Raw genomic sequence first — 21,200 nt, 5'->3', positions numbered from 1 at the left:
GGCAAGTCTGTGTGTGGGTGGGTATTTCTGCAGTTGATGCCATTTCTGGGCAAGTGGTCATAGATGTGTCATAAATCAAATTGATAAATCTTTAGGAAAAAGCTAATAAAAGGAATCTAGCCAATGTCTCCAGGTCAGTCCCTGCCTCCTTGTGCCATTTTGAGTGTTGCCTTTGGCTTCCCATGGGTCCTCTTTCCCAAGTAAGGGACAGATTAATCTATTGCACAGTTGGACAGTACTTTTATTTATGTTCTAGATTTCAGATCATTGCTTTCTAAAAGTGGTATGATGATCCCCCCCCCCCAATTTTGGTGTGTTAGACATTTCATTTGGTATAACTGTAAACATACCTATTTTCCTTTACCTGTTTCTGTTTTCTAATCTCTTTGGAATGTAAGATACTCTGTCTGTCAATTGCTAGACTCATATAACCATTAACAGTACCATTATCTTAAAGCATTTTGCAGACTATCAATGGGAACAAGAGGAAAAAAAAGAGACAAAAATAGTACTCAGAGAATTGGTAATTGAAACATCTTCAAATCTTTAAGTGATCATAAATATATTTTTAGGGAGCCCCAAATTAAATAAAAGTCAAATAATCAAATAATATTGTGTGAGATTCCCAAAGAATTCATTAAAATATTACAATTTATTTTATTATACTGAAAAACTCCAACCATAGGACAATATAGACAATCATTTTCAAAGTAATAATTGAAAAGCTAAAAAGTAAGGAAGAGAAAGTAAATATAAGTTAAGAAATTAAAGGAAAGCAATGAAATACGAAAATTGCATATATGTCTTTCTGGTTCTGGATTACCTCACTCAGGATGATGTTTTCTAGGTCCACTAACTTGCCTGCAAATGTCATAATGTCATTTTTTTAAGATTTTAGAAATACTCTATTAACTAAAGGTACCACTTTTTTTTTAAAACCATTCTTCTGTTGAGGAACATCTAGGTTGTTTCCAGATTCTGGTTATGAATAAAGCTACAATTGTTGGTATCAGGACCTCTGAAACCTGTGACATCACATAGGAGCAACCCACCCACCTGTTGCCAAGGCAACAGTCACCACATGCCAGAATCCACTTGGCTCACCTCCCACCTTTACTAGTGACTATATCACAATATATAAACAAAGAAAGGCCCCCCTGAGCTCGCTCTCTCTCTCCCACCCCCTGCTTCTCTTTCTGCCACCACCTTGTCCTTCTCTCTCTCAATACATCTCAGGTGCAACAGTTTGGCCTGGTATGGTCTTTCAGAAACTACTCGAAGATCACAATAATTAGCATATGATTTCTTTGGTTTCATTTCCAAACACAAGCTCTATGCAAAGCAACAGTAAGTTCAAGTAAAATTTGGAACACAAGAACTAACTCTTCTTGCCAAAACAGGTTTGGGAGTAAATGGAGCCCATAGCCATATTGGAAAGACATTCCCAAGTTTATGGTTCAGGGTCATTGTATGAGCATTTGCAGTTCTTAAGTCAGTGACCCTTGTTGGCATACTTCATGATGATCATCCCTGTGTGCCTCTTCCTGCTTCCACAAGGAACATACATACAACATTGGCAAGAATATGATTTTAGCAGTAATGTTTGCAGGTATCTAGTTAGTCACATGAAGGTCACTAGACATTGAGACCACAAAACTCATTATCCTTTCATAGTTGATAACTTCAATGACTTTCCTAGCATATTATATTAGTACATATTTTAGTCCTAGTGGATTTCCAATGATTGGTTTTTCAATTTTTATTTCATTTTAATTTAATGACATAATAATTGTACAAATATGGATTACCATATAATGATGTTGTTCATATTTATATTACTTAAAAGAGGCATAAAATGAATAATGTATCAAATAACTCAAGGATCATTTTTGTGAGGTAAAGCATTCAAAACTCTTCCAGCTATTAAGAGAAATGAAACACACTGATGCCAATGATAATCACTTCATCATGTAGTAAATACAGGAAGTTATTCCCTTTACCTTACTTTATTTCTACCTGTTCATCAAGTCTGCCTTGCCATTCTTCTCATCCTCAGACTGATGAGAACACTGATAACAGCTGTATCTCCATGGAATCAACGTGAATAAACTTCTAATATGAGGAGATCATCAGGTATCTAACTATTTTATACAAAGTAGTATCATTCAGCTTTGTCTGCCTTATCAAAGAAGAGGATTTCAGTATCTCTGTATTCCAATGTGTTCTTTGCATGGGCGTTTATCACATTTTCACTTATCCATCATGAATACTTCTGCAATAAACATACAAGGGCAAATATCTTTTCAATATGATTTCATTCCCTTTGAGTACATACCCATGAGTAAAATTGCTAGATATCAATCATGGCATTTCTATTAGTAAATTTCTGAGGAGGTGAAATTTTGTTTTCTATAAGACCCATGTCAATTTACATTCTAACAATAGTGTGTAAGTGTTCTCTTTGCTTCATACCCTGGACTATATAATTTTGTGTTCTTGGTAATAGCTATTCTCGTTGGAATGAGGTAATAAGTCATTATAGTATTTATTTTGCATTTCCCTGGTGATTAGTAATGTTGAGCATTAATTCTTATGCCCGTGGGCATGTCTTACTTGAGAAATGTCTATGCTGGGTTTTTGCTTAATTCAATTAGATTATTATCATTTGCTACTGAGTAATCTGTCTTCATTATAGATTATGTATATTAGCTCATATTAGATCTATACTTTGCATATATTTTTAAATGCCCTAGTTTTTCTTATTCCTCTATTGGTATGTTCCTCTGCTGTGTAGAGCATTTTCAGTTTAACATTATCTCATTGCTTTATTTTTTAATTTATTTTTTAAGCTGCTCTGATCTAATTTAAATTATCCAAGCATGTCTTCGAAAATTTTCTCCATGTTTTCTTCTTGTAGTTTCATAGCCTCGAGTCTTAGTCAATGTTTAGCTAATCATTATAGCTGTGGAGATAAGGCTTTTGTTGGTTACTAATGTGTCAACATATACAAACAGAAATAACTTGTGAGGGGAATGACTTGTTTTTCCTTGTGGCTTCAAAGTGATTGAGTTCATCAAGGAGAAGAAGGCATGCCAGACTTAGCATCAGCAGGATTGTGTGTTGTAAGAGACAGGAAGCAGAGAGTGTCTGTTGGAATTGAAGCTGAATCAAACCCTCAGAGAAGCCCATCTTCTAGTACCTTACTGGTGCCAGCCATGTTTTAGAGTGGGCTGGGTATTAAATGGTGAAGTCATGATCCTGTGAGTTCATTTAGTATTCAAATCACCAGTTATTTAGCCCCAAATCCCATGACTATGATATAATATAAAATAAATTTAGTCCATCTTTAAAAAATCCCCACATTTGTGGTCTTAAGATATTTTAAAATTGTTAAATCACTTCTGAGAATAAAAACACACTCTTAGTTGTGGGCTATTGTAAAAATCATGAAAAATATATTTCAAATATATAATGGTACCAAGTAATATATTAGGAATGAGGGATAGCAATAAATACTGTTTCCCAGAATGACAAAGTACAGTTTCTAGAGTGACATCTCTTCAGCATTCCCTTTTAAAGAAATAGATTTCAAATAAGTTAGTGGTTTTTCTTGCCTCAGATCTTTATTTGATTAAAATATGACCAAAACCCAGTAGAGAATTTCAGTAACAATGACTAACTCTTTCCTACAGTGTCTCCCTTTGAATGCATGTAATCTTCCTCTTAGCCAGCTCCACTCTGTCCCTAAAACTTTCCCTGCAGACGTTCAAAGTTCCTGGCGTGTCCATTATCTTGTAGACTCTTATACAACTGGGGAAGCATAGCTTGCTTAGGGGGTCCCTACAGGTACATAAAGCCTGCTACATCCCATTGTTTACTGGCTTTTTACTGGTACCATGGAAAAAGCCTCCACTGCTACTTTATGGGCTCACGTTGCATGTGAGAAAAACTAACATGGAGTAAATGATATGAAAGTTCCTGTGTCATCTTAAGAAATAGCTGAGTGCACTGAGCCAGTGTGAATTACTCCTCTTGATTGTCAACTTGACTATATCTGGAATTAACTAAAACCCAAGCAACTGGGTATACGTATGAGAATTTTTATTAATTGAAGTGAGAAAACACATCTTTTATGTGGCTCTTTGGAACTAGGGAAATCCAACTTTAATCTAGGCCACACATTCTGATGGCAGCCTATATAAAGGACATGGAAGAAGGAAGCTTTTGGCCTTTGTCTGCTTGCCCTAGTTCATGTCACTGGTACTAGAGCCTAATTCTCCAAGGTTCCAGTATATACTAAAGACCAGCTAAGATAAGCAGACTTTTGAACTGATTTCTGTTTGTAGAATGTCATTGTTAGCCACGCTAATAAATCATATATATAGACATACATGTAAATGTATGTCTATATATATTCTTTTATTACTTTATTAAATATATATTGAACACACAAATTTATTTTATAAGTTATGACCTTTAGGAAACCTTGACTAATGCACTCAGCTAACAGTGGACTCTGAGTGGATGGGGTAAATCTGACATTTTTGTGGCCTGTCTTGATCTAGAATGGAAGCCTACAAGCTTGTCCTTCTTAATAGTATTTTTCAAATGTATTCATAATTCTATTTTCTGGTACCCTCCCTAAGAAACATTCTTACCCTCAAGATCATTGTCTATATTCAAGTTCAAATTATGCTATTTCTCTTTAATAGCTGGAATCTCTATTATAAAGACTGACTATTTTTTTTTTTTTGCAGATGTGATTTTGCCACAAAGATAAAGATGCTTATAAACCATTACTGAACAGTACCCCTTAAAAATTCTCTGTCCTGATTATGCTCAAATACTCACAGTACATCTGTGTGGCCACCTGCAGCCACATACGAATGGGTCTTCTGGAATGGGAGTAGGAGCCTGTGAAAAATTAAGGGAACCGGACTGCAGGAAGGGGTTAAAAAATGAGACCGAGGCATGGTGTGTTTTGAGTCCTCCATCATTATTCAACTCTCTTTGTTAAAAGCAGGTAGGTAGAGAAAACCTCCTCCCCAAGTCTGTCAACATCTTGTGGGCCAGTCTTCAGTCTTTGAAGGCAGGAATTCCATTGTAACAGGAACTTGGAGAGAAGTGTGGCTAGTAGCTAGAGGTTAGAGAGAGTAGTGGCTATTTGTGGCAAGGTAAGGTCTAAAAGAACCAGCTCTTACCTGGAGGAGGGTCACACATCTGAATAAAGCTGCCAATAATCAATGTGCCAAAACCAAAGTATCTTTTTCTATCATAGAATAACTTCTGCTAAATAGATTTTAAATTATTTTTAACTTAGATTTAATCAAGCCCATATTCTGTCCTGAATATGACACGGACTGCCAGTTCACAGTAGAATCATGTTTCCATCTGAGAACCGATGACCACAGCTCTCAGTGTTCACATCTTATTGGCCCGTGTGAATTCCAGACTCCCACCTTAGTTGGCTATTAAGCTGTACTTACAACCATCAGCAGCTTATACAGGTTGTATCTCTAAACTTGTCTACATACTTATCTCCAGTATTTTATTCATCTGGTCAAGTTTATTACAGGAAGGACTTCACTCAAGCACTGTTTTCCAATCTGGCCCATGGTTTCAAGGCAGTTCCACTCATTTCATCAAGGCAGGCAAGTTGAGCAGATGGTGGCAGATAAGAAGCAGATGGCCTTTCCTTCAGTCTTCGCTCCATACTTTGTCTCCATATTTTGCTCCCACGAGTATTTTGTTCACCTTTCTAAGAAGGACCGAAGCACCCACACTGTCATCTTCCTTCTTCTTGAACTTCATGTGGTCTGTGACTTGTATCTTGGGTAACAAGCTTTTGGGCTAATATCCACTTATCAGTGAGTACATATCATGTGTGTTCTTTTGTGATTGGGTTTACCTCACTCAGGATGCAATCCATCCATTTGCATAAGAATTTCATGAAGTCCCACCTGGGGATCCATCACCAAACCCAGACACTGTTGTGGATGCCAAGAAGTGCATGCTGACAGGAGCCTGATAAAGCTGTCTCCTGAGAGGCTCTGACAGTGCCTGGCTCACAGACAACCATTGGACTGAACACAGTGTCCCCAATGGGGTCCCCAAGGGAGGAGTTAGAGAAAGTACTTAAGGGGCTGAAGGGGTTTGTAACCCATGGGAAGAACAATAATATCAACCACCCAGACACCCCAGAATTCCCAGGGACTAAACCATCAACCAAGGAGTACACAGGGAGGAACCCATGGCTCCATCTGCATATATAGCAGAGGATGGCCTTGTTCTATCAGTGGGAGGAGAGGCCCTTATTACTGTGAAGGCTCGGTGCCCCAGTATAGAGAAATTTGACGGTAGGGAGGCAGGACTGGGTGGGTGAGTGGGAGGAAAACCCTCATAGAATCAGGGGGAAGGGATAGGGTGTTACAAGGGGCACTAGAAAAGGGGATAGCATTTGAAATGTAAAAAGAAGAAAATATCCGAGAAAACAAAAGAAAAGAAAAAGAGAAGCAGATGAAAGAACAGGACAGAACCAGTAAGGTAAAATCTTTAGAGCCCTTCCTATTAGTGACTTCCATTTAATAACAAGATCTTAATACTTAAAGTGCCCAGAGCCCTCAAAACAGCACCATGAGCTGAGGGCTTGCTGCTTGAAACAAGGCTCTGCAGGAGAAGTGAAGCCCTTACAGTGATCTTGATTCCTGCTTCTAGGTGTATCTCATCAATTAAAGAGATTATATTGCATTTCATATGTCATCATGTTAACTTTGGGAAGTGTCCGTAGACACTGTACATGTGATTCATTGTGTAGAACTCATGTGTTTTACTGGTCATTGTGTCTGCCTTTATTCTGATACCATGGTACTTTTTGCTATTACATGAATTTTGAAATCAGACTGTGATGCTTCTACTTTGGTTCCTTCTTACTACTATTTTGAGTTTTTGTTGTGCTTTTGTGCAAAACTTAGGAAATATTTTTTTTATCTCTCTGAAGAAAAGTATTAGTATTATGGTGTATCTGTAGATTGCTTTAATATAGTGTCATCATCTAAAATTATTTTTTCTACTCCATGAACTAAGGATACATCACAATTTATTTTTAATCACCTTCTTACTTTTTTCAGTAAATAATTTGTAAGTTTTATCATGGAGATTATTGAAATCTTTGGTAAAATTTGTTTCTGGATATTTACTTCATTATAACTGTTACAAGTAAGATTTCTTCTAGAATTATTGATCAGATAGATTATTATCAACATGTGGAAACATTTGATTTTCTATGTTGATTTTATACCTTGCACCTTTACTGAATTCATATATTAGTTTTTACCATTTTTAATGACATCTTTAGTGTTTTCTATGAAGAAGGTCACCATGTATCTATAAACACAGAAAATATAAGTCTCTCTCTGCAGTTTGGTTACTTTTTTTCCTTTATCTTTCTCTGACCATGATCTCTAGAACTGTGTTGAAAAAAATTCTGTATGTAGACATCATTGTTAAAGCTTTCAGCATTGTTTTGTTTGGTATGATGTTAGATATGAGTTTGTTATATTTGACCTTTATTAGGATAATTATTATGATGTTTATTTTTATCTGTTGACTTAGTACATCCTGGAAGGACCATGGGAAAAACATTTCATTGAGAGACTATGTAGATCTAGCTGGTCTGTGGTTATGTGTGTAGGGTAATATCAGGAGTATAGTAATTGATATGGGTAAACCAAACCCTCTCTGTGTGGCACCATTCCCTAGACAATGGTTCCTGAACTATACCAGTATAGAGAGAGTGCTGAGCAAAAGTAGTTATACAAACATTCATTATCTTACTTTTCTTTACTGTGGATGGAAGATGACTAATTGACACAAGTTTCCAGCTACACTTCCATGAAATGTGTGTTGCAAACTGAAATTATAATCTAAATAAGCCCCTTATATCATAAATTGTTTTTTGTCAATGTTCTTTATCAGACCAATGGTAATACAATTAGAACACATAGCTTCCTTCTATACCTCACTGAGTTTTTAAATTATGAGTACGATTACAATTTCTACTTTTTGCTTTCAAAGCTTAATTTAGTAATGTTTTCTGATATGAAACATTTTCTATAACTGCTTATCTATAAGTCAAATCATTTAGAATAGTAAACACTTTATTTTCATACTACTTAAATAGATATATTTAATTCAATTCAGGTTCTATTTATGTCTTTTTTCCAGAAATCAACCTGAGACTTGTTATGCTGCTCAGATCATCATGGTTGAAAAACTTTGCTAATCTGATATGGCTGTCCCTTGAGATACTTTGCTAGAGCTTGACCAATATAGTTGTGGATGTTCTCAGCCAACCATCAGACAGAGCACAGGGACCCCCAGGAGTTAGAGGAAGGACTAAAGAAGCTGAAGGGGTTTGCAACCCCATAGGAAGAACAACAATATCAACCAACCAAACCACCCAGAGATCCCAGTAACTAAACCACCAACCGAAGAGTACACATGGAGGAACCAATGGCTCCAGCTGCTTATATAGCAGAGGATTGCCTTACCTAGCATCAATGGGAGAGGAGGTCCTTGGTCTTATGGAGACTTGAGGCTCCAATGTAGGGGAATACTAGAGTGGTGAGGCAAGAGAGGGTGAGTGGGTTGGTGAATGGGTAGATGGAGGAACTCCCTCATAAAAGCAGGGGGCTAGGGAGGATGGGATAAATGGTTTGCAGAGGGAACACTGGGAAGGGGGATAACATTTGAAATGTAAATAAGCAAATTAACCAATAAACAAAATGATTAAGGAAACAAACTTGGCTCATAATATCTTAACTAAGGTTTCTATTGTCATAAAAACCACGACCAAAAGCAGTTTGGAGAAAATAAGGTTTATTTCACTTGAAAGGTCCACATCACTGTCCATCATTTAAACAAGTCAGGACAGTAACTCAAAGCAGGAATCTGGGACCAGAAACTTATATCTTATTCCTTGCTCTGCCTGTCCAGGACCACCTGTGTTGGAGCAGCAGCATCTAAAACAATCTAGGCCTTTCCACCTGAACCACTAATTTAGAACCACCACCCTCATAGATTTGTCTATAGACCTATCTTATGGAGATAGGCTCAGTTGTAATTTCTTCTTCACAAATTACTCTAGCTTGTGTTGGAAATTTCAACACATACACAGAATGGGCAAAGAGAGAGAAGGCAGAGAAAGACAGAGACAGATACAGAGACACACAGGCAGAGAGCAATATAGACATAGAGAGGCATAAACACAAAGACCAGGTAAAGACAGAGACAGTGAGCAACCAAATGTTATGAAAATGAATAAACAGATAACAGGGGCTGGCAAGATGGCTCAGCGGGTAAGGGCACTGACTGCTCTTCCAAAGGTCCTGAATTCAGATCCTAGCAACCACATGATGGCTCATGGCCATCTGTACAGCTACAGTGTACTCATACACATAAAATAAATAAATAAATCTAAAAAAAACAGATAACAACCATAGTTTATATACTTCCTGCTGACATTCGATAGACTTGTGCATTCATGTTACTGTAAATTTATCCTAATGGATCACATGCTAGCTTCTGCTTTACACCTAATCTGGCATATTTCTCTGCAAGTTAATTTTATTTGGATTTATTTCTGTATCAGTGTATGTGCCCACTAGTCTGTATGTGCACCATATGCATACTAGTGCCTAGAAGGCAAGAAGATGCTGCTGGATCCATCCAGTTTACTTATAGACTGGAGTTACATGTTGCACAATGAGGGTGCTGAGAACTGAACCTGGCTCCTCTGAAAAAGGACTTCTAACTCTGAGTCATCTACCTTTCCATCTCTTATCACACTATTTTAATGAAGATTTGCTAATAATTCATAGATAAATTGCATCAAATGATGGACAAAATATGATTTAAAAATTAAAATTTATATATGAAATTCAGAAATATTATTTTAAGAATCAAGCTCATGGTTAGTTAATACTTGATATGATTCAATATTCAAACAGATTCAATAACTAATGCTTTTTATCTTTTATTTAAATCTCACTTGCTGATTGATGTTTTTATATTGTAGAAACAGTCTAGGTTCATGGATACAAAATACAAAATCTACTTTGTATTCTTATTTATCATGATTTAGCCGTATCAAGCAGCTGAGTTTTCTAGGTTTAGTTTTTCCAACTGTAAATAATTATAATAACATTTATGTTTATTTAAGCATTAGAAATAAAAATAAGTAGCAGGAGTCTACTAAGTGGTCCATGTTATGACTCCTGACACTTAAAACTGAATGTGTCATTTTGTTGTGGAATGAGACTCTTTAACACTGAATTCATTTTCATGGTTAAACAAAAATCATATGTATGAGATAAGACTTCAAATTTCAATCATATTACTGATCTAATATGCAGACTGCAAGATGTTACTCTATTTTGACTATGGCTAATATAATCCAGCTAGCTATTTCAAGACATGTCTAAATTGTTCCACACTGTAGACAAAATATTCCCAGGTGGGTTTAACTCTTAAGCATTTGCTCTTTTGTGGAACACAAACTTTAACTTTTTCTTCTGTGCCTCACAGGATCTTTCTCTTAAACTGCATTGCTAGTTTCTCCTTCCTGATCAACTATGAAATGAAAGTTCTCTCTCCAAGTCATGAAACTAAGTATATTTTCTTTTCATGAAACAAGACATAGTGTCTTTTTGTTTCTTTCACTCAGCTTTATTACTAGCTACTGTGTAACCTTAGTGCAATTCCTTCTATCTGTTCCTATTACTAGTCCACAGATCAGTTACATTTTACTTAAAATTCATCCTATATATTCTGTATATGACTCAATGAAAAGTTCTAAGTAATATAACAAGAAACCTTTTCCCAAAACTTTGACCTCTTTTCCAGTTCTTTCATTTTGGTAAATGACCCAGCCCCCTATTATTCCTCCCTAGATCCTTTCAGAAAAAAAATGAGAATTGTTCTTGTTATCTTTATGTTGGAAAACCTAAAACAAACACACTGCCATATTTCCATTCCCACTTCAAGTCTCTGAAATGCTAGACACTTCCTCTCACACTGAAGCCAGACAAGGCAGTCCAGATAGAAAATCATATCCCATATACGGTCAGCAGCTTTTGGGATAGCCCCCTCTCCAGTTGTTTGGGACCCACATGAAGACCAAGATGAACATCTGCTACATATGTGCAGGGAGGTCTAGTCTAGCCAGTGTATGTTCTTTGTTTGGTGGTTCAGTCTCTGAGAGCCCCAACAGTCCAGGTTAGTTGATTCGGTTGGTTTTCCTGTAGAGTTCCTAATCCCTTATGGGATGCTGTCCTTTTTGCCTATTCTTCTATAAAAGTTCCCAAGCTTCATCAACTCTTTGGCTATGGGTATCTGCTTCTGTTTGTATCACTTAGTGGGTGGAGCCTCTCAGATGAAAGCCATGCTAGACTCCTTATGGTGCTGATCTAACTGGATGTCTGCATGTGCAATAATACAAATAGATCCATATTAATCACACTGCACAAAACTCAAGTCCAAGTAGATCAATGACCTCAACAAAAAACTGGATACAATTAAATCTCATAGAAGAGAAAGGGAGAAATATCCTTAAAAGCATTAGTACAGGAGACAGTTTCCTTAACAGAACACCAGTGGCTCAGGCTCTAACATCAACAATTGATCAATGGAACCTCATGAAACTGCAAAGCTTCTGTAAAGCAAAAGACACTGTTAATAAGACAAAACTGGCAGCCTACAGATTGGGAAAGGATCTTCATCAACTCTACATCTGACAGATAGCTAATATTCAAAATTTATAAAGAACTCAAGAAGTTAAAAACCAACCTAAATAATCCAATTTAGAAAAATGGACTACAGAACTAAAGAGAGAATTCTTAAGAGAGGAATCTCAAGTGGCCAAGAAACACTTAAAGAAATGCCCAAAGTCCTTATTCATTAGGGAAATGCAAATGACAAAACATTTTTATCATTGAATTATCCAATAGAAAAGATATATGTGCTTGTGAAGAAGCACAGATAACATATACAACCCAATAACTCTGCTGTTTGTTTACTTATTTTCTAAGGAAAGTTTTCTTTTACTTTTCAGAGCTGGGATTTTTTATGGACTAGAAGGATGGGAATGAGGTTTTTCCTTTGGTCCTTTTGGCAGTTGACTTGTTCTGCCTAAAGTTAGTGAAACATGTGCTGTTCTAAATCAGGACACTTCCTCCAGTAGTTTTTGGAATGTGGGAAATTGTTAATAGCTTTTAGAAGTACGGTATTCATCCTCTGTATTATTCCATGAGATTAGTGTTTCTCATTTGTTGTGTATATCAGGGACTGCAAGTATAAGGAGTACTAGTCCCACAGTTTTTGTGTCTTCAGTTTTACATATCATTTCAGAGTCTCCATTAAAAATGTTGGAAAGAAAATTAAATCATATATCTGCAGATGATTGATACTTAAGTTGAACTTTAAGCAATTGGTCCAGGTGAGCTAGCTAATTTGTTGTCTCACATCTGGGGTTCAATAGCTATTAATGCAGTATTCCTTTATTGATGATGTTTCTATGTAGTACAAAAAAACCCACACTCTGTGCCTTACAGAAATCCTAAATACTATTCTTATCCTATTTTGCAGATTAGATAAAGGAAACACCCAAATGACCAGAGACTTTTACCAGAGGTAGACTCACAGTAAAAGGCTAGACTTGAGTGTAACCTGTCTAGCTTAAAAGATCAATACCTAGACAAATTCTGTACTTAACCCACCTCTACTTTCGGTATGTTTCGCAAGGCATTTTTATGTTATGATTGTCTACATTTTGTCTTAAACACATGCTTCCTAAAGTACAAGCGTTTCTAGTAGAAAATTGATTTGATTTGTTGATACAACAAATATCTCTCTATGAGTTCTGGAACATTGTTGACAGTTATCACATCACAGTTAGTCTTTACTAATTTTTAATATGCTTTAAAGATAATATGAATGTAAAAATCTATCTCTACATATCTTGAATGTTATATATTAAACTAAATCACACTGATATAAAATCAGCCTTTCTTTTAAATTCCTGTAGATTAAAGAATTTTGCACTCTTTCATTCATTAAAATGACAATCTTAGAACAAGAGCATGCTGGAAAACCCTGACACTTAAGGTCACAGCCTACTTTGACTGAATAGCTCCTCTGAGCTCAGCACAAAATACAGCACTCCCTCTTTCTTTCTCTGCTTGATCTTGTCTGAGGTACCTGACTGCTATATTCTCTACCTGAGGAAGGGCACATAGTCCTTGGCAAGCAAGTTCAATGTCCTCTTTCCCAAGGTAAGAACCTGCCCAGAAAGTCACTGAATTCCAGGATGCCTCACCATGCAAGTGAGGCATTTCCAGTACATTAAACTCCAGTCAATGATTTACATTCATCCTGAAAACTCCTTCCCACTCTCCAAGTTTCATATATAGCCCTTGTCCACTCTGAAAAAGTGTATGAAAAAGTGTATTTTACTGATGATTGTCTAATAGAACTGTTTCTGTAAATGATCTCTAAAAGTACTGTAACAGTAAAATCCTGCGAGAAGCCCCCCACCTGTACCCCCACCTCAGCACTCCTAGGCAGACTGAGATACTGGAAGGTTCTGCTTCATCTTCCAGCCTGGATACCTTGAGAAAGAAGCGTAGCCCAAGAATTAGTGATTCACTGTTGCTTTCGACTACTGCGTTCAAGATGTGCATTTTATTTGCTTTGAATTTATTTCAGTTAACAGGAATTAATAACTGATTTAGGATTGTTAGAATGGGTACATGTTCAATTCAAAGTGTAAATTCCCTTAGGATGGATCCCATGTTCTACAGTACTAGTCCCTTAAATACTACTCAAAGAATAGCCATCTACAATCTGTACTGCAAGTTTTATTCATGAAATTGAAAGGTTGTAATATCTAAACCAGTCACCATTATTTGTGTAGGAAATTAAAATTGAGTGACATAAAAACTGCCCACTGTATAACTTAAAGATTGAGTGAGTGTTATAGCCATAAGTTAGTTGTTTGTAGTCAAGGTTACATGAGTGCTCTTAGGCCACGTAAAAAAGGAACAGAATGATACTCTGCACATCCAGTCTCTGTCCCTTGCAATGGTTGAGGTTCCAGTGAATTGACAAAACTCAGGTTGGAAATGCAAGAAAATTCATTTACTGTGTAGTGATGAACAAATAATATTCATAGGAAATGTAACACCCCAAAAGCATCCAAATATTTCACACACACACACACACACACACACACACACACACACACACACACACTTGCGCACACATGCACACACACACACAAGCATGCATGCACGCATGGAATAAATAAGTAAACTGGAACACAAACAGTTTTAGTATTTCAATTGTTATTTTCTTATTTATTCAGAGACAAAGAGAGAGAGCTATACACATGTGTGGAAGTCACAAAACTACTCAAAGGAGTCAGTTCTCTAGATCTATAACATGTTGGGGGAACAAACTGAGATATTTCAGCAAGTGTTCTCATCCACAAAATATATCAATGGGCCCATTTTTTCTTACTTGTTCAATGCATTTAAATAATGTATTTATATATATTAAGAATATTATTCTTACTAAAATTAACGCAGTGTCAGGTCCAATGGAAATTTCATTTTGCCAAAATTTGTGGGTTTCACAAAAGGCAGCATTCTTCAGTAACTTGTGAAGTATATTCCCACTATCAACAGAATCCATTTTCTTTATCACTGAAAGAAGCAATAAATGGCTATCCACGATTCCTTTTAGCAGACCAAAGTGCATGCTGGCCTAAAACCTCAATCAATACTACAACTACCTGTTATACATTTCAGAGTCAGTGCTGGCATCATAGATTTTCTCAGCTCTTCTCATCTACCTTCTCCCCTAAAGTTCCCCAAGTAACAGACTTTTATCTCCCTGTCCCCATTCACCTTCTCCTTATAACCCTGCTATTTCAACTATGGTCTCTTGGTTCTCTCTTTTGTCTACTCTTGTCCTTTCTTTGTCTTCCCCTTTGCTCCCTACCTTCAATCTCCCTTAGTGTTCTTTTCCTTTTTCTCTCAGTATCACATCTTTACTGCTAGCCATGTTTACTCTTCTACTTTTTTTCTTTGTTCTGGGCTGTTCCAGAAGTCTCTGGTTTTTTGTTTGTTTGTTTTGTTTTTGTTTTTCTTTATATTTATTGTAAAAATCCTCCCCTTTAATCATACAATGGAATGGTCTTGTCATCAGTTTATACACATAATATATTGGTGACTTTCCTCAGACTATTACCAAATACCCAACAGAAACAACATAAAGATTTCTTTGAGCTTGTGGTCTGAGGATCAGAGTCTAAGCTATCATGGAAAGCATGCCAAGGAATAACTGTCCATTTGGCAGAGGGACAATGTGGCAGCTGTTTACATCCTAGGAGACAAGAAGGTAGATAATGGGAATATTATTCAAAGATCTATTTATTGCCACAATGATCAGTGACCACTTGATGCCACCTCTCCTTTGCCCCCTTAAACAGTGTTACCAGCTAGGAAGCAAATACCTAAAACATAAGTTAGTGTAGGGAGGGCATTACAAGTCTAACCCATAACACATCTAATTACTGCAAGTACTTTCAATGTTTTCCAAGTAATGAATTCCACATAAATGAAGATACATGGTCAGTAATACAAGTATCTAACTTACAACACTTGTAACATATTTTAGAATACCCAAGAAGATGTAGAAGATAGTTGGGGCAGGAGTTAGTTTTGAATGGAGCTTCAGTTAAGAATCTTCAGACACTCTACCTCCTTGCTCCATGAGGGAGCATGCATTGCTTCATTAACATCACCATGGACTTACCTGACAACTGTGCTGTTACTAAGAACCACAGTACTCTTTATGCCAACCATTGCCATGTTTCCCTTTGTGCTGATGGTAGTAGCTACACACCATGTGCTATAATATCCATTTCACGTTTAGAAATAGAATCTTCATACTACACTAGTTGAGAAAAACAGCTTATACTCTCCTCTCTATGATTAGTGTTTCCTTAGGTTTGCCATAATCCAGTGGACCTGAAAACCCTAAATTAAATATTTGGCCACAGGATTGAGAAAATATTATTGCTGATTAATTAGCATATTGATGAGGTGAAGAGTTTCTCAATCTCATTCTACCTATATATGGTATTATCATAGCTGCAATATATATATGACCCTGTTACATTGTTCCCATTTGTTCTCAAATTCTTCAAAATATTGTCAGTCTATGAAAACAAATAAATAATTTTTATTTAGGCCTCAACATAAACCTTTAGCTTAAGGCAGTGGACAGAACCAGAAACATCAGATTTATTTCATTAGATTGTAAACTGAATACCTTTTTACTTTCCCATGAGAGTCTGTATTCTTCACAGTTAAGCTGCACTTGACAATATACAGATTTTGTTGTATGTTATATTTTTAACAGCATACAAAGCAGTGGGTTTGATTGTGACAGTTTTATCCACTCACATTATTATGCTTTGTTTTTAATTCATCCATAATTGCCCTCTCCTAACTTCTGCCTAGCCTTCCTCCTCAATTCACCCTCCTGTTTTCACAGCACAGATTCCAATACTCTCTGGTTTTTCCCTTACCTCATTTCACTCCTCTTCTTTCCTTCTTTTAGTTTCCTTTCTATTTTCAAAACATTTGTGTGTGTGCGTGTATAAGTCTAGTTTGCATAGAGGAGAAAAAGTTTTACTTGGGTTTCTGAGTCTATCTTAATTCTTTTACCACCATGAACTTTCTTATCCACTTTCTTGCAAATGTCATGGTTTTATTATACTTTATGTTTGGAAAAATATACATAAATGCATATGTACACACATGCAGATATATATACTATATATGCATACATACATGTATGCATATATGATATATATAAACATGGTATATATGTCCATGTCTATGTATATATCTATATATACACAGACACATATACAAATATACATATATTTGTATATGTACATATATATATATAGTATTTTTGTTTTTCCATCTGAGCATGAACATCAAACCTGTCTTTACACTGTGTCTATAATGAATAAAGTTGCAGTAGTCATGGATGAGTAGGTGTTTCTCTGGTATGCCTATTCAGATTTCTAGAGTTATATTCCTATGTTGATGACTAATCATATTAATTTGCACAATGGTTGCATTAGTGAATATTTCTTCCATTTGTGTGTGTTTCTTTCCCCCTATATCTTCATCAATATATCTTATGTCTTGATTTTAGAATGATAAGCATTGCAATATACTTGAGATAGAGTCACTGTACCTTAATAACCATTTCACTGACTGTAAGATTATTGATTATTTTTATATATTTGATATTCACCTATACTTTTTATCTATTAAGAAATGTTTGCTCATTTTGTATGCCCTTTTTGTTTGAGTTTCTATATTTTTAATGATTTCTATATTTTTAATGATTTTCTATATTTTTAATTATAATCTTTTGAGATTATAATATACACTACATCAGTTCCTCCTTCATACTTACTCATGGCAAACCCTTTGATTTATTTATCTTGTTTTCTTATCCAAATTATAGCCCCCTTTTAAATTTTCTTTGAGTTAATATTCTTTGAATATATTTCTAAATATGTAAGTCAGGCCTACTCAGTCTGTATGTTACTTACATATATGATTTTGCAAAAATCATAGTGATTAGTTATTTAATGCTAAGTGCAATTTTTTGCTATTTAATATTTTGAGATCTTTTAATACTCTAGGTATTCTCCGACATATATCAGCCCATTTTCGGGTATTTTCCTGGCTGTTGGTTAATAAATGTCCTCTTTCTATCTTAAAATATATTCATGTGAGTTAAACTGCTCAGTTTATGGAGAGCTAGGAGATCAAAGAAAAATATATTCCAAGAAGATCTTCTAAAAGTTCACAATAGATATAGCATGATTACACTAAAATACATGGATGAGTCACAGAGAAGTAGGTACTTAATAGTTGCAAGGGAATTTGTGACATATTATGCCATTAACATGTAGATGAATTAAGATTAATCATCCCTATAATATTGAAGTTATTTATCATTATGAATCTTGATATTTGATATTTCTTTAGGATGATCAGATAGTCAAGGTTGAAATACAAGCACCCAAGGAAATAATTAATTTGAATAATTAATTTAATTAGTAAATTAAATGCATTAAAACAAGTTAAAAGATATTGCACATTATTAAAAGATAGAGATGTACCACTCTTAGCTCAGAAACATGCCAAATTGATTGAAAAAGTCTATAACACAGAGGTTCTCAAAGTTAACTTTATCTCCTTAAGTAAATAATGCTTTTAGGTAGATGCTGCAATATATTATTCCATTTCTAGAACATAGTCTTTACAAATAAATCTATTCTTCTGTATTTTCTGTTTATTTTAAAAAGGTAAAGTTACAAGCCATGTCTGAGATAGTTTTACGGTTGAAAGATTATTGTATTTGCCAAAAATAAGCTAGATGATACTGCAGTTACTGGATTGCCTCATATTTCAGGTATTCAAATTACAAATATGTGGTCTATTACCAGATTACCAATAGTCAGTGTTTCTGACCTATCTCTTTTCCACAGGACACAGGCTATTGCACTCATTTCTAGCTGAAATATTGCCAGTTCTGACAGGACAGAGTGACTGGGAATATAACTCAGTTGTAGAATACTTGCTTGCTAAGGCAAAAAGTCCTGGGTTTCATTCCAATCACAGAAAAATAATAAAAACTTTTAAAGGAGCAAGATGTAATTTATGCTTGTCTTAGAATTTATTCTGATAATTATGTATATTATTAAACCAATCATTCTAAAATGAGGACACATAGCAGACACATGTGCATGCAGTAAGAAAACAGTACACATTACACTGAAGCCCCCCAAACAATTTCTGAGATAATGATTCCTATATGAATGGATCAGGAATGGCGCCCATGGACCAGAGCAGGGTAGCTGTGCAGGAAAGGGAATAGTACAGTTTGATCCAGGAGGTCTTTGGGTCTTTGATGAATGGTCAGATGTTCTGGCATTCACATTCTTTATTGCTTAATACTGTAGACAGGTACTTTCAATTTACTATTAAGTCGACCTGGCATGTCCAGTTGATGTGGAGTTTCCAAATAAATGCTCAAGTACTAGCTTTTGAAAGCACATAGGAGATTGGAAGATTTTGCATGATAAAAGTTGGTCTTTGTTTCAATTTTATTTATGGGCATGTGTGTGTATCTATGTAAGTATATATGGATATGTGTGCTGGTTTCTACAGACGCCAGAAGAGGTCATCAAATCCCTTAGAGCTGGAGTTACAAGCAGTTGTAGGCTGTTGGTTTGGGTGTGGAGAACATAACTTTGGTCCTCTATGAGAGCAGCAAGTGCTCAGTGACACCTTAAGAACATCCAGGAAGGCTTGATGCTGTAGCTAGATGGTGCAGTGCTTGCCCTGAAGGCGTGAGGTCTTAAATTCAATCCGCACTACTGACAAAACAACAAAAATCCAATAAAATACAACACTTTCATTATATGTTAGAAAATAGAAAATCTTTCTCTGGAGAGATTCAGAGGTAGGAACCATATGTGAGACAAAAGAAAACAGCTTACAGAAGTCAGCCAAGTTCTAACTACTTGTATCTCTCCCCCAGGGTGAATAAAAATGTAGTAAGTCTATCATAGTGCTACTTCTAGTCCTAAGTCTGAGAGTTCTGAATAATGCTTGGGGATCCATGCCATTCATACCTCCCTGCCTCCAACACATACAGGGAGAGGGGGAGAGGGAGAGAGTAAAAGAGTAAGCAAAGCATGAATTTATATATAATAAGATATCAAATGTAATTAGATAATTTAATTTCAGGACTTTTATTCCTTCCTTTGTTTAGCACTTACAGAAGTATTTCCAACCATGGGTACTTGTAGTCTTTATGTTCTCTACAATTCAATTAAAGGTTCACCTCTCTGGAGACTGCTCATTCCTGAGCTGTCTACAAGGTTTAATGGCATGCATTGTACTCCATTTGTGGGCTTTAGGAAAGGGCAAGGGATTGTGCAGTGTTCTGGATAGATAGGAATCAATGGCAACCTTCAGCTCTAAAAGCCTCCACATTCTGTACTCTGAAACATTCTCCTATTCCTGTTCATGAACAGACACCTACTTTTGTCTAAGATTATTTTTTAGTTACATTACCTTTGAAAAGAAAACATTCCATATTACAAGCATATTCATATTTCAAGCAGCCTCTTTTCCAACTAATTTGTAACCTAGCTCTTTGGGGATATTATCTGCATTCTACTTTATTACAAAGAATAGTTTTTTCCTCCAAATGTTTCCCATGGTAAAACATTAATAACCATTTCTTTACCTCAAAATAACATTGTTTTTACTCCTAATCACATAGCTTTCAAATGCAGTGCAGTCTAATGTAGATTGAGTTCTTGTCTTTATAGCATCTCGTATCTCTTAATGACTTCTGTTTTTCAGGAAAAGGAGACTATGTTAGTTACAAATGAGTCTCAACTACCCCAGGTTTAAAGTAAAAACTGGCAAGAGTTTCTTATTTGAAAACCAGATTCATATGTTGCACTCCAAAATTAGGAATGAGTCATGTGTCTAACATTTGCATGGTGGTGGCTCATCCAAGTGGTACCTAAGTTCAGTGGTACTCAGAGAACAACACAGAGTGGAAAGAGTCTCAATGGTTGCAAAACAGGATGACAGTTCACAGCAGTAATCATATTTAACAGGTTCAAACAAGGTATACAGTATTGACTCAACATATGTCATATACCTCTCTGGGTACATTATTTTAATAAACAGAAAAAAAATGGTATGATTTTAAATGCCAGATCCCTTCTGGTGCAAAAGTCTAGAATAAAAAAGAAAAAAAAAAAACAGGAAGGAAGGAAGGAAGGAAGGAAGGAAGGAAGGAAGGAAGGGAGGGAGGAAGGGAGGGAGGAAAAGGTGATATCTGCGGGTTCTAGTGGTGTTCACTATAAAACTAACTCTGTACATGTAAGTCCAGCCTTGATCATCATAACTTCCTCTCCCTTTGCTACTATAATGAGTTCTACTCTATTTGATTTGCTCTAAAGAATGCTTGCCTCTTCTATGGTAAGAAAAATAGAAATATCTGTGAATTACAAAGCAGAT

The 21,200-nt window shown here is 35.8% G+C and overlaps 1 long non-coding RNA gene across 2 annotated transcripts in view; it reads left to right on the top strand.

The window, feature by feature from the left end:
* Positions 1-1,182: 1,182 nt before the first annotated feature.
* LOC116087544 overlaps positions 1,183-21,200 on the top strand; it is a 70,327-nt gene continuing 50,309 nt past the window's right edge. Inside the window, exons 1-3 of one of the 2 annotated variants that reach the window (XR_004117466.1) lie at positions 1,183-1,254; positions 2,057-2,133; positions 4,758-4,986. This is a non-coding gene — a long non-coding RNA (uncharacterized LOC116087544). Of the gene's footprint in view, positions 1,348-2,056; positions 2,134-4,757; positions 4,987-21,200 lie in introns of those variants that run through there. The other variant, XR_004117467.1, reaches the window with a different exon arrangement.

This window comes from Mastomys coucha, unplaced genomic scaffold (assembly GCF_008632895.1).
Source record: "Mastomys coucha isolate ucsf_1 unplaced genomic scaffold, UCSF_Mcou_1 pScaffold13, whole genome shotgun sequence".
Lineage (NCBI taxonomy): Eukaryota > Metazoa > Chordata > Mammalia > Rodentia > Muridae > Mastomys > Mastomys coucha.
This window is presented reverse-complemented; position numbering and strand designations above follow the sequence as displayed.